A 14,627-nucleotide genomic window follows, 5' to 3' on the forward strand; every position below is an offset into this window, starting at 1 on the left:
GGGCAGTCTTTTCTGAATACGGGCATTATAAAAAAAAGCTTCTGTAAAGGAATTGTTTGCTTCTAGTGCTAAATAGAAACAGTGTAACCTAATCTGCATCAGAACTGCAGAAAGGACAAAGGATTAAAATTACTATGCACCCACTGGAGTTTCATTTCATATACACTCCTCACTGATTTTTGTTAAAAAGCAAAACAAAACAAATGCTTCACAAAAATGCACACTGCATTTCTCTAGTTATTATTTCACTGAAAAAAATAAATTAGAATCTCTTCACATTTTCTGCTCATCATCTTAGCACATTTTTGTACACATCACATTTAAACACTTGAAATACAATGTTTGTTAATGCAGTTCTCCATGATGTAAATCAATCTTATATATTTCCAGGATTGGGTATGATGTTTTCCAAATCCAAAATGACTCCCTACATCAGGGGTCTTCAAATCTGGCCCTTTTATGACTTGTGGACTTCAACTCCCAGAATTCCTCAGCCAGTGTTCCTGGCTTAGGAATTCTGGGAGTTGAAGTCCACAAGTCATAAAAGGGCCAAGTTTGAAGACCCCTGCCCTACATCTTAGAATTCTAAAACTGGTTTTTTTTCCTGCACACTTCTAGGGTGACTCAGTGTTTAATAGCTCAGTTTGGTCCATATTTAATTTGTAATTTGTATTTCATGGACTAAGAATGCAGATGATTTTTAATATATTTACATACTTGTGGCACGATTCACAATTTTAAAAAAATGTGTAGCAGGAGACCTTTTAGGGTGGAATGCCTATACAATAATATGAATGTTGTATAGTTAACATTCAAAGTGTTAATGAAGAAATATAACATATTTATGAATAAATATTTACATGACTGAAACAGATTCAGAAATAAATTTAGTCTTATAATTGTCTTTTGAAACATAGAAGTTAAGTTGTTGGCACAAAGAGATGAAAAGCTTTCTTTGCTTTCATTTAAAATAAGTAAGAGCTTGTCTCTTGAATCCTTAATGAGCCTTACTGGCTGTTGGCCTTTTAATGTTTATTTCACTTGGACTTTTAAAAAGTGCTTACTGGGCACTCTAGTCAGCACTAAAGAACAAATGCATTTTTGTATTGTTTTATCCAAAGTGATAACATATTCCCTTAAGTACAAGAAAAACAATAAAAGGCTAAGATGCAGCTCATTGAAATATACCCCAACAGCTAAAAGTTGGGTTCTGTGCAGGAATTAACCACTATTTGTTTTAAATGATTGATTTTCTCAATACTTTTTCTTGGCTTTCTACCACATACTAATACAGAACTTCCCAGAAAAACAGTTTCTGATAAAATTCAACTTAAAATCTCCAGTTAGTTTTCATTCCATTAACAGGCAATGTTTTTTTCCATAATTGCTTGAAGAACATTTTCATATTTTATACAGAAAGTGGTTTTTGTCTTCTGATTCAGAAATCATATCGACAATTTCCTATTCTCTTGATTATCCTCATTCAAGCTACAACATAATCTTCTTCTTCCAGGAAACCCTCTAGAAATGTTGGAACAATTATATTCTCTGGAGATTATGGGAATAGAACTCCAACACCACTGGAAGGCATCAAGTGGGAGAAGAATGTGATAGCCCATTCCATTACCACAAATTATGCCATTGGCCATTTTATCTGTACATGTCCACTTAATGGTGTGCCTGCATTATGCAAAGTAAAATGTGTAATGTTGAGTTGAACAATTTTAACATACTGATTTTATTCCATTAACAAACGGTCAGTTATGGCCATCATATTGTTATTGATTTCTCTTTATTCTGTCCATTTTATTCCATTAGCTTTATTGACTTTTCTCATTGGGTTTTATTGGACACATTTTAGTGCTGTTAGCCACCTTGGACATGATTTGATAGAAAGATGAGATTTCAGGTTTCACCAAAAAGTGAATAAATGAATAAAAGAACAGAATGCAGTTACTGCAGCAAAAGCACTTTCTCAATTTGTTTACAATATAATGCATTGTCATATACATATAGTTTGACATTCACTTAAGACAGTACTGTTTAACAATTCTATTGAAATCAATTTTATGTATGTTTGTGTTTATGGAAAGCACAGGATTCAACTGAAAATGCTTTATGTACTTAGGATATGGAAATTTAGAAAGCATAGAGTAACTTATGCACATTTTTTTTTTTTTTGCTAAACTAAATCAAGATTTCCATTAGCCCTGAAATTAAGCTCCAGCATTCTTGTTTTGCCTATATTTTCATTGTCACTATAAATGCTGTTGTTGCAAGTTCAGGATAAAATGGCAATATTTTATTACATAATGTTCTCAATTTTTCTTCCAGGTCAAAGCATGCCTCTTTGCTTCAGTTGAGAATTATTTGTGACTTGTATTCCAAATTTGATTTTGCCCTTGAATTTTTTTAAACTATTTTATTCTGAGTTCTATAATGAATTCTATACAGCAAGTCCTCAACTTACAACATTCATTTAGTGACCGTTCTAAATTACAACGGCACTGAAAAAGTGACTTATGACTGTTTTTCACACTTACAACCATTGCATGGTCACGTGATCAAAATTCAGACGTTTGGCAGCTGACTCATATTTATGATGGTTGCAGTGTCCTGGGGTCCTGTGATCAGCTTTTGCAACCGTCTGACAAGTAAAGTCAATGGGGAAGCCAGATTCACTTAACAACCATATTACTAACTTAACAATTGCAATGATTCACTTAGAATCAAGATCATGTGAAGTATTAATACCACTCTTCAATGCCTTGGTAAGGCCACACTTGGAATACTGCATCCAGTTTTGGTCACCACGATGTAAAAAAGATGTTGAGACTCTAGAAAGAGTACAGAGAAGAGCAACAAAGATGATTAGGGGACTGGAGGCTAAAACATATAAGGAACGGTTGCTAGAATTGGGTATGTCTAGTTTAACGAAGAGAAGGACAAGGGGGGACATGATAGCAGTATTCCAATATCTCAGGGGCTGCCATAAAGAAGAGGGAATTAAGCTATTTTCCAAAGCACCTGAAGGCAGGACAAGAAGCAACGGGTGGAAACTAATCAAGGAGAGAAGCAACCTAGAACTAAGGAGAAACTTCCTGACAGTGAGAACAATTAATCAGTGGAACAGCTTGCCTCCAGAAGCAGTAAATGCTCCAACACTGGAAGTTTTTAAGAAGAGACTGGACAGCCATTTGTCCGAAATGGTGTAGGGTTTCCTGCCCGAGCAGGGGGTTGGACTAGATGACCTCCAAGGTCCCTTCCAACTTTACTACTACTATTATTATTATTATTAAGAAAAGTCGTAAAATGGGATAAAACTCACTTAACAAATGTCTCACTTAGCAACATAAATTTTGAGCTCAATTGTGGTTGTGAGTTGATGATTATCTCTATAGGTCTTTCACTAAGAGCCCCAGAATGGTCTCCCTTTCATTCCATAAGACATTAGTGGTCCCCCAATGCCTATAAACATGAGGGCCCAGACAAAGAAATATGACAAATACAAAATGTAATGCATGAATGAAGGCATATAGCTGAAATTGTATCCCAACAAACTGGAGTTAATGGATGGCTTTTGGACCTGGGAAGGTCCAAATGATCTGCCAAGAAAGCAGTGTACTCCATCTGAAAGGACATGTATTGTGAACACTCTTCTTTCTGACTGGGAACTCAAGTAACCTTGATGAACAAGAATGCTTCTCCAGGCCTATCAGGTATGATAGCTCTTTGGCAGAGGGAATCTGTTACAGTACTTCATACAGTGGTAACTTCCCATTTAAGCTTTCTTGAAGTTTCTGTTTCCCCTTTCAAACTAAAGCACAAAGCCTACTTGGCATCTTGAAGATGAATGGACCTGAAAAACATCAGCTCTTACTTGCCTGCTTCAGGAAACCTGAGTTTCAGATTTGTAAGAAATTCTATTAGACTGTACAAATTAGGTCTATTCTATGCAAGGCTACAATGCCATTATTTGTTCAGTAGGAATTTGGGTGACTTGGTTGCAATGACAATTATTAGAGCAGTTATTTGATTTATTTTTACCTTGCTTCAAAATTATATTTCTCAAAATAGCCTACATATACTATAAATTATTAGTGCTTCTGCATGCTTCAAAAATAATTCAGAAGTCAGCTCATTAAAGTTAATGTGACTATTAAAGTAGCTGTATCTCTCTTTTTTCAGACATATGAAAGCCTGAAATATGACTGACTGCTCTAACACATTGCTCTGTTGATGCAAATTCCAAAATCACCTCTTTGAAATCATTTATGAAGTGTGCACAGCCCTATGAAATATAATTCAGACATCAGTGGATCAATACATAAAACAAATGTTAACAAAAATGCAGGCACACATCTACCACTCACATTCAAGCTTAAAATCTTTAAAGTGGCGATAAGTAGAAACAAATGCTCTGAAAAATATTTTTATGAATAGTAATTGATATAAATAGTGACAAAGTAAATTAGAAGCCAAAGTTGAAAAAAGTGAACTGATACATGGAATTTAAAATAATAGTTGATAGACATATAGATATGGGGGGACTTCTGGGGAGATTTCTCAGGGATACAGTGCTACCACAGAGAAAAACTGAACTGTAATCCCTACCCACTAACTTCCACAGAAGTATTGCTTAAAGAAAACCCCTCCAAAAATGCCTATGAATGTGGGCAGGTTACATTTTAGGATAACATGTATTTTAGATGTTAGAAGCCTATGAAGCTCTTTTAATACAAGTGGGATGACCTTCAAAGGCTTTCTTATTAGCTGACTTTTCTGCATTTATTAACTGATCTTTCCATGAAGACTTCAAAAACAGGACCTCATAATACCCATTCCAGTACTCAAGTAGGTTGTTACCCAAACATGAGTGATGCTAGCATTGAAGCAAAAGATCTAGCTCAGCATGGAAAAGAATTTATTGTCAGACTACTTCAATCTCAGAAATATGACAGATGGTATACCAGCACAGGTGGTGAAGAGAACTCTGTGCAAAGGCCACTATGCATGAATCCAAAATAAGTGATGACTTTGAGGGCATTCCTGAGCTGCAAAAATTGACTTTTAAATTAAAGTGCAAGGTGCATTGTTCATGCAAACAGGGGGTCCTATTAGCACTTCCTTGTAGAATGTCACATACTGTATATGGAAATGAACTCAATGTACATGAATAAGTAATTTTTCATGACAGATCCTTGCCTATCTTACAAATGTCTGCAAAGAACTTTGTAAAACCTGTTTAATATTTCTCCTTCTGCATCTTCTTTTTTGGCACTCTGACCAAGGAAATGCTTTTTCACAGAGGAGAATTTTCAGCAGCCTCTATCATTGGGGCATGTTGTTGTCTCCTGCAAAGCACCTTGCAATTTAATGCAGAAATCAAATCTAAACCTTATTTGGGCTTCAATAAATGCTTTCTGCTAGAATTCTAATGGCTAAATTGTCCTTTGCTCCACTTGCTTGCAATACTGTCTTCTAAGCAAATAAAATCTACTAACCTCCTCGCAAGCCTGCTTCTTTTTTCAAGCTACATTTGAACAAGTTTAGAACAATTTCAAGATATTGGGGAGGAACAGGGCATTATTAAAACACATGGCACTTATAATGATTGGTTGTTATATACAGAACTGATGTATATAGCGATCATATACTGTATTTGACCCATTGCATAAGTATTTTCTTTTACTTATTTCTAACCTTGCTAATTTGTTTGTTGCTGTCACACTGTGGCTGTTAGTTTTGAATAAATAGCTGATATTAATCACCAGAGAGCCATTATGTACTGCCACTATGATACTCGATCAGTGCCAGAGCAGTGCTTGTCATTGAAGGAATATTCATAGAGGAATCAAATTTTGCCAGGATGGTAGGGATGCATGTAAAGTCTAGAAAAGAAGGAACTTGTGCTGTATCTCTGCTGATAAATATTACATGCAGAACATGCTTGATCAAGAAAATAAAATATGTGTATTGATGTATGAAATGTTGACAAGTTATTTATGTTCACATCCATGCATTGACTCTTACACTTAACAAATTCTCAAGACAGATTCAAGAACAAAGGAACCCTAATAGAGAAAGCTCACCATTGCTTGCAGGTTTTCAAATGGGGGCAGGGAGAATTGGACTGGATGATCTATAAGGTCCCTTCCAACCATTTATTCTATGACTGAACTCTATTACTGAATATGTATATAACATAGATAGTCCTCGACTTATGACCACAACCGAGCCCAAAATTTCTGTTTCTAAGTGAGACATTTGTTTAGTGAGCTTTGCTCCATTTTCCGACAACTGTTGCTACAATTGTTAAGTGAATCACTGCAGTTGTTAAATTAGTAACACGGTTGTTACATGATTCTGGTTTCCCCATTGACTTTGCTTGTCAGAAGATCAACAAAAGGGGATCACATGACCCCGGGACACTGCAACCGTCATAAATATGAACCGGTTGCCAAGCGTCTGAATTTTGATCATGTGACCATGGGGATGTTGCAACAGTCTTAAGTGTAAGAAATGGTTATAAGTCACTTTTTTTTTCAGTGCCGTTGTAACTGAACGATCACTAAATGAACCATTGTGAGTCAAGGACTATCTGTAGATTTATGAACTGTTTATCAAGTGAGAAATAAAATGACAATTAAACATTCAAAGAACAATAAAAGAAGTATGACTTTTCATTTTTATTACATATATAACAAAACAGGTCTGGGGGGGGAATGAAACATCAGACAATTTTAGCCTCATTGCTATCTTAACGCCACAGTGTTGGGATATGCAAGAAGTAGAGAAGCATTTCTTCTTATTTTCTTCTTTAAGAGCGATTGCAAAGCATTGGATTGGTGCATGTATACAATGCGAAAGATGTAGGGCCAGAGGCAAGCTGGGGACAGCAGCAACGTAGTTTAAAAGTGTTGCCATTTAAACCTTAAGTTAAAAGCATTATTGGAAGTTCCAGGCAAGTAATGTGTTCTTAATTATTCATTTTTTCTTGGCAGCAGCTAAAGACTTAAGTAACAGCTTCTGTCTCTGCATATTTAGTGTATTATTGTTTGAAAGAGGCGAAGGGGAGGCCAAAGTAGTTCAAAAATGATGTTCACTCTTTTCAAAAACATAGAAGTATGTTACCAAGAGTTAGACAAGGGGGAACATAATCATCAGCCGCTGACAGGCAGTGACATTTTTATAGGCCTTCTGGCAAAAGCCCCAGTGTGAAAGAGGCTGACAGGTCCTTGGCTTCCATTTCTGGGCTGTTAGCAGAATTTTATTATAGGCTAAGTGTTGAGAAGTCCCAGTAATAAAGAGGCACAAGAGGGGCTGGATTGGTTGTTTGGTCTGTCAGTCTGCCCTCCTTGTTCCAGGGAAGCTCTGTATGTTTATCTTCAATCATTTTGCTGTCCTCTACAATGGGAAAACTTAAATAATAAAGGTTGGACCCAGATCAGCTGCAGGGAAGGGCCTTTAAAACACTGGTGCGTGACATTTATTTGCTTGAACTTCTCAACACGGGCTGACAGAGTGAAATAAATGGGGATCCAGCTGGGCGAGGAAAGGATGTGGCCAAACTCAGCAAAGCTGTTCTAATGGTCCATTTAGCTCAGTAAGATCTGTCCTGATAGGAGTTAGTCCTCAATGACACTTGCTTTGCAGATTATGCTTGCATGTTCAAAGCTTCAGGCAGTTTGAGCTTTAAGCAAGATGCTAAGCAACAAGGAGGAAGTGTCACCTCTACTGTTGTGGTTAAAGACCATTCAGATGCCAGATTTCTATAGCTTTAATATGTCCTTGAATCAGGTTGCGCTATTATCTATGGCTACTTTTATTACATCCTCTGGCAGAGAGCTGTAAAGCCTGGTTTCCATTTGTTTTACATTAACTGAATACCGATTTCAAGTGCTTTGAACAACAATTACTTCACCCTTTTTACAAACCATGCAAACCTGGATGGTTTCCATGTATGTTTAGGGTTGTACCTTAAGAGTCAGTTCACACAATAATATGTCCCATCATAACAGTGATCTAGATCTATCTTTCTGTGTCTACTGGACTCACAAGCATGCACATATTCTGGAATACCATTCCTACTGCATAGGAGCTCCTGCTACAATTTGCTATTTTCTAACTGCTAATGCCAGTGGAAAAACGGCAAACTTCAGGTGACTAGTGGGGAAACAGATTTAATAAAATCCAGGATATGATAGATGTGTTCCAGTTTGTTCTTGATCTCTGCTAATTGTAGTCAAGGCTGATTGATTCTGTCATGGACAGAGAGGCAGCATGCTATAATAGTGTCATTGTCCAGAAGAATGTATGGGATTATAATCTTCCGCAGAACTCTTACATGTGATTAACATGGGGTCCAATTTGCAGCTTACTTATTGTAGAGCTATATAGGTAGTCCTTGACTTATAACCACAATTAAGCCCCAAAATTTTGTTGCTTGTTAAGTGAGTTTTGCCCCATTTTATGACCTTTCTTGCCACAGTTGTTAAGTGAATCACTGCAGTTGTCAAGTTAATAACACGGTTGTTAAGCAAATCTGGCTTCCCCATTGATTTTGCTTGTCTGAAGGTCAGAAAAAGGGATCACAGGCCCCTTGGACACTGCAACCATCATTAATATGAATCAGTTGCCAAGCATCCAAATTTTGATCATGGGGATGCTGCAGTGGTCATAAATGAAAAATGGTCAAAAGTCACTTTTTTCAGTGCTGTTGTAACTTTGAATGGTCTGGTCATTAAATGAACTGTTGTAAGTCAAGGACTATCTGTAATCTAGACATGTCCCAATCACAGAAACGTCTCCTTTTTAGCCTGGGTGGGTATAAAGGATTTGGTCACTACTGTTCTCAAGCTCCAGCTGAACTGGAAAATAATTCATTGTAACCTGAGTTCCCCTATATAAGAAGGATATGTAAAAGATAAAACACATTCTTAGCTAGTTTAAGAGTTGGCAAAGAGCACCTTTGTTCATCAAATCATTTTCCTAAACTAAGAGATGACTTGGAGGTCATCCATGCCTGGATAAAACTTTTCAAGAATCTTACAAGAAGCCAGGACAATTGAATGCATATTGTAAAATTAATTTGGAACTTTCACATATATTATTTATTTATTTATTTATGAGACTTATATACCGCTTTAAGTGCAAGCACTCTCTAAGCAGTGTACATCAGTAAGCAATGTATATATATATATATTTACATTGCCCCCAACAATCTGGGTCCTCATTTTACCTACCTCGGAAGGATGGAAGGCTGAGTCAACCTTGAGCCGGTGAGATCTGAACCGCTGACCTGCTGAATACAGTCAGCTAAAGTGGCCTGCAGTACTGCACTCTAACTGCTGCGCCACCTCGGCTCATAAAACTCTTAATTTAACTGTTGAAGCAAATGAGAAATGAGCTTGAGGATTTTACCTATGTAATCATCTTTTCTCATGTGTAAGGTGAAGGAAAGTAATGGAAATAAAGAAACCTTGTAGCATTTCCACCACTCAATCTCTTACAACAGAGGTCCCCAACCTTTTGGGCACCAGTTCCATGGAGAAAAGTTTTTCTATGGACCAAAGAGTGCGTGGTTTTGTGTGCTGCCTGCATCCCATGGATGGGGCTTTGCTTGTTTGTGCAGACCGGTTGCTGGCATGCTATGGCCCGGTACCGGTCCACTGACCAGGGGTTGGGGACCTGTCTTACAAAACATTTGAAGCATAACTGACTGACTTCTGCAAGTATAAAAAATACAAAGATATAAGCAACAGAATGTGCCAGTCATTAGTTACACTTTATCTTTTTTGCTAACCAATCCAACTGGCTAAAGCATATTGCTCTTTGAGAGGAAGTCATGCAGTGTTGATTGTAAAAATGGTTTACAAAAAGACCAAAATCTTCCAGAGTTTTCCAAGTTTCCCTGCTGCTATTCCTTTGTTCTATTTAAAAACTTCAGTGAGTTTTGAAAGTACCTTAATTGCAGGTTAGCCATTTTGCGAGTTCAACCTTCATCCCAATAGCTGTGACCAAACCTACATGTGCTACAGAAGCTGGATTGGATGTGTGGGTCAGAGAGAAGACTTCTAAATACATACAGAGCAAGACAAGATCTAAGAAGCATGTTTGAAGTGGGAGAATAATGTTGCTGGCTTGAATCCAGAAGCTAAGAGGCCGAGTGAGTCCCTCTCAATAGGAAAATGAACAGCCCACAAGGACTTCAGAGCCACAGTGATTTGAAAGGCAAGACCAGTTTGCAGCTGTTTCAAATAAACCAGAGCAGAATCAGAAATAAATCAACTCAGCTCCAGAAAACATATGACCCTGTGGGATCAGGGAAAGGATAATCTGCACAACCTTATCCACCACAACCTTATCCATCAGTCCTTTGGTTGGAGATTACAACATCCCCAATTCCCAGTTTATCTGCCCTTTGGCCCTGGTATAGTACAGGGTAGCACATGGTCCTCTCATCTTGGATGCAGCCCTAAGAGATACTCATTTTTGTCCTGCCTCCTTCTTTGTCCCAGCTCTCTCTGTTTTGGGGAGCACATTCTATGGTACAGTGTTCAGATAATGGTCACAAGCAGTGGGCATATCAGGAGGTTAAAAAAAACCCTGCTGTCTCGCCTGCTTTTAGTCTCTAGAAAAGCTTTCCTATCTATTAGCCAATCTCTCTGTAGTCTAGAAGCAGTAACTGCACATAGTTCCTGTTGTAGAAATCCAGCCATTTCAGGGTAGGCTTGACCATAATTTTTGACAAGGATTAAATAATTATGCCATCATTTTCCACACATTTGGGCCATTTCGAATCACTAGTGCAATTTGACTTCTATTCCTTTCAGTTGGATGAAAATGCTCATCTACTGCCATCAAATGGTTTTTATGTATTTATTTTCACTAGGGAAAATTGGTGAAAGGGATTATTTCTTTTGCTTTATGAGGGGTGGAGATGAAGGAGAGAAAAACAGGGAAGCATTTTGACCTGTTGGTATTAACATTTCATGTATCGAAGGTAGGTTTTCCAGCTATTTTTTTGACAATCTCTGAGCCAATAAAAAATCAATTGAGCACAATTCTGCTTGTAAAGCACTTCCAAATTGCCCTGTTGGGCATCATTGCCTCTGCTCCAAGCATCTTCTTAGCAAAAGTGGGGATTCTGGTATTAGCCAGTAAAATCTCTCTTGCCTGCTCTGCTTCTTCATTTTATGGGGGAGGAGTTTAGGAGGGTTTCCATTTGTATCCCCAATAGCTGGAAGCAATCTACAGCATACATTAATTGCAGTCTTCTGCCTAGACCCACCTCTAAGCACTTAATAACTTTGTAATTAAAGTACAATTAACAAATTAACTTGTATCTATCAAAGGGAATGCTGTTGTTGTTGTTAATGAGGAGTTAATTAGCCTATGTCACTGAAAGATCCTTAGGGGCATCTTCAAGAGCAGAAACACTTGCTACATATGTCCTAGGTTAATGGTGTCAGCAGTACACAAATTAATGGATGGTCCTTTGCCTGGGCCTGTCCTTTTCCACACAGAGACAGGCCAGGTAACAAAGTGCCTTGTTTATACCACAGGCAGGAAACAGGGGCTTCCTATTCAGGTAATTTTGAAAATTGATAAGAGCTTTGAATTAAGTTCTGTTCTGTTAATTCAGAGATATAATATTGGAAATAAATTGGAAAATGAAGTCAATTTTATTTTACTAAAATGTTTATTAGCACAGCAAATAGCTATAAATGTTGCAATTCTAAAAAGCATTCATAGGAAACATGATACTATGTGTATAATTTTCATGTTACCTTATCAGTAAAATTTCTGGAAATTCCATATTTTACCACTTGGAATAAATTATACAAATTAATCAATAAAATTGGGCATATTACTGTCCATTTTGATTAATATGGTCAGAGCCTTGACAGGTGAAGGGCCTTGTGCGGGTAAATGAAATGGTAGGCTTTGTCATCAGACATGTACAGTATACGTCCAGAAGGGTCTCCCAAGGCCATGATAGATACCTCAGACTGCCAACCCGCATTGGACCAATGTGGCAGATTATGGTCTATTCCTTCCACATGCCAGTTCAACCTCAAAAATGGCCCTCATTCCCCAGAGGCCCTAGGGCAACTACCCATAGCAGTGGGAAGACCTGCCCAAAGGCAGAGCTGCTAAGAATCATCGGGTTAAATCAAGGTGACTTTGTACTTTGGACATAGGAACGGTCAACATCTGAACAATGAAAACGGATGCTTGACTAGAAGAACTGCTGATTGAACTCAACAATATGCATTAGGATATCACTGGATTTTGTGAAATATGAAGAAAAGGCGAAAATTTATTTGAACTTGATAGGACTGGCCATTTACTCTAAACTAGAGGTACCGAAGATGAACAATGTGCCAACAATAAGCTATAGTGATGATGAGGTTGAAGAGTTTTATGATGATGTGCCCCCCTTCAAGACAAAGAAAAATGCTGATTTAAAACACTAATGGCTGACTTTAATGTAAGAATGGGAAGAACAATACCTGGAGAAAAAGTGATTGGTCCAAAGGAAAGTGGTGAACAAGATAATAGAGGTGACAGACTAGTAGATGTTACTGAAGGACAGGAACTTTATATCATGAACTCATTTTACAAGAAAAAGGCTAGCAGAAAATGGACATGGAAAAGTCCATCTGAGTACGCAAGCAAAATTGACTACATCATGTCAAGTGATAAAACCACATTCTGCAATTGGACTGTCATCTATTGTTTTAACATTGAAAGTGACCATAGAATGGTGCGAGCTAAAGATATACTGTAGCAAAGAGCATATGAAAATGATAAAGATGTCACAAAAAAATAAAAATTAATGGTGATATGCTGTTAGAGGAGAACAGCAATTTTGAGATTAATCTATCAAATTGCTTTGTTCTAATGCAAGATTTGGAAGAGGTGAACATTATGGACCAAAATGAACAAACAGTCAGAAAGATCCTTAAATCTGCTATATCTATAGCCCCACCAGAAAAACACTTTGTACAGTCAAAAATCTCTGATGAAACTATTAATTTAATAAAAAATGATGGATTCCCCAATATCCACAAAGAGGGAGTACTACTCAGACCAATTGTAAGCAGCATTAACTCTATCACCTACAACATTGCTAAACATCTAACCACCATATTAGCTCTTCCACCCATCACATCAGCAATTCACACGACTTCACCAGCAAGGTTTGCAAACTGGAACTGGACCTGGATGAGACCCTGGTTTCCTATAATGTGACTTCTGTCTTCACTTGCATTCCAACAACTGAAACTGTCACGGTAGTGAAGAAACATCTTCTATAAGATAGCACCTTAGGTGATGGAACCAACCTCAGCCCAGACCACATATGTACCATGCTGGACCTCTGCCTGACCACTACTTATTTTAAATACAGTGAAGGTTTCTACAGACAAAGACATGGCTGCACCATGGACTCACTGTGTCCCCCATTGTGGCCAATCTCTATAATAGGTAGAAACCAAAGCACTGGTATAGGTATGTGGATGATATTTGGGTCAAGATCAAAACACAGGAATTGGAAACATTCACCAAACATATAAAATTGGTGGACAGATACTTCAAATTCACACATGAAGATATTAAGGAAAATAGTCTAGCCTTCCTGGACTATGCAGTATATATTAAGGAAGACAGAAGCCTTAACATTGAAATTTACAGAAACCCCCCCCCCCCACAGATCAATATTTACATTTTGATTCTCACCACCCACTGGAGCACAAAATGGGAGTTATCAGAACCCTATGCCACCGAGCTGAAGGCCTTCCTACCAGCAAAGATGGAAAAGAAAAAGACATCAAGGAAGCCTCAAAACTTGTGGTTTCCCAAATGGGCCTTCATCAAATCTTTTAAAAAAGACCCAGTAGGAGCTCCTCCATAACAGACAAAGAATAAAACAATAAACGAAGCAATGTAGTTATTCCATATGTTGCAGGAATATCAGAAACGCTCAAGAGGATCTTCAGCCAATACAATATATGTGCACACTTCAAACCCAAGAATCCACTAAGGCAGAAGCTTGTCCACCCCAAGGATAAAACACCCAGACACAAACTGAGCAATGTGGTATATGCAGTACAATGCAGTGAGCCATGTGCAGATCTGTACATTGGGGAAAGAAAACAATCACTTCATAAACAAATGGCACAACATAGTAGAACAAACTCATTGAGAAAAGATTCAGCAGTCCATCTGCATTTAAAAGACAAAGGCTACTCTTTCAAAGACAGCAAAGTCCACATTTTGGACAGAGAGGACCACTGGTTTGAAAGAGGGGTCAAAGAGGCCATCTATGTCAAAATTAAACAGTCCTCTCTCAACAGAGGGTGAGGGATACAACATCATCTATCTCCAGTCTACAACACAGTCCTTTCAAGAGTTCCAAGAAGGCTCCATACCCGTTTGCACTACTCAGGTGATCCTGATGACACAGATAAGCCTCCAGGGGCTTCAATGATTCGCTAAAAGAATGCAAATGACTAGATGTCTGCTAGGAGTATAAATCCTGCCATTTCCCACCATCCAGTCAGAGCTGAAGAAGCTTCTTGGATGAGAAGCAAAACGTCTTTAAAGAAAAAACAAGGAAG

Source organism: Crotalus tigris, unplaced genomic scaffold (genome assembly GCF_016545835.1).
Source record: "Crotalus tigris isolate CLP2741 ecotype Arizona unplaced genomic scaffold, ASM1654583v1 scf7180000017742.2353718, whole genome shotgun sequence".
NCBI lineage: Eukaryota > Metazoa > Chordata > Lepidosauria > Squamata > Viperidae > Crotalus > Crotalus tigris.